We start from the raw sequence: 359 nt of genomic DNA, 5'->3' as shown, positions 1-359 counted from the left end.
CATCGGGGAGCGTAACCGTGGGGCCCACCTGTCAGCCCGTATATGAAAGAAAGAAATGGTAGTTTGAGTCTGTAGTTTGTTAATAAAATAGGAGTACATTTTAGGGTGATCATACGGTCACTGGCTCACCATACAGCTCCGTAATTTGTTGATAACATGATCAATTGACTAGTCCAACGGTCCACATTCAGTAGCGCACATTACCATAGGGCCCACCCGTCAGCATGTATATGAATGACAGAAATGGTAATAAACTAGTGGTCGGTGGGTATTCGAAGTCGTGAGACCTCTGGTTGGCAGTCACCGGTGGTTGGGGGCGTTCATTAGGCGGTGGGGTGGGGATCCCCGGAGAAAAAGCT

The sequence above is a fragment of the Triticum dicoccoides genome, chromosome 2B (genome assembly GCF_002162155.2).
Source record: "Triticum dicoccoides isolate Atlit2015 ecotype Zavitan chromosome 2B, WEW_v2.0, whole genome shotgun sequence".
NCBI classification, from domain to species: Eukaryota; Viridiplantae; Streptophyta; class Magnoliopsida; order Poales; family Poaceae; genus Triticum; species Triticum dicoccoides.
This window is presented reverse-complemented; position numbering follows the sequence as displayed.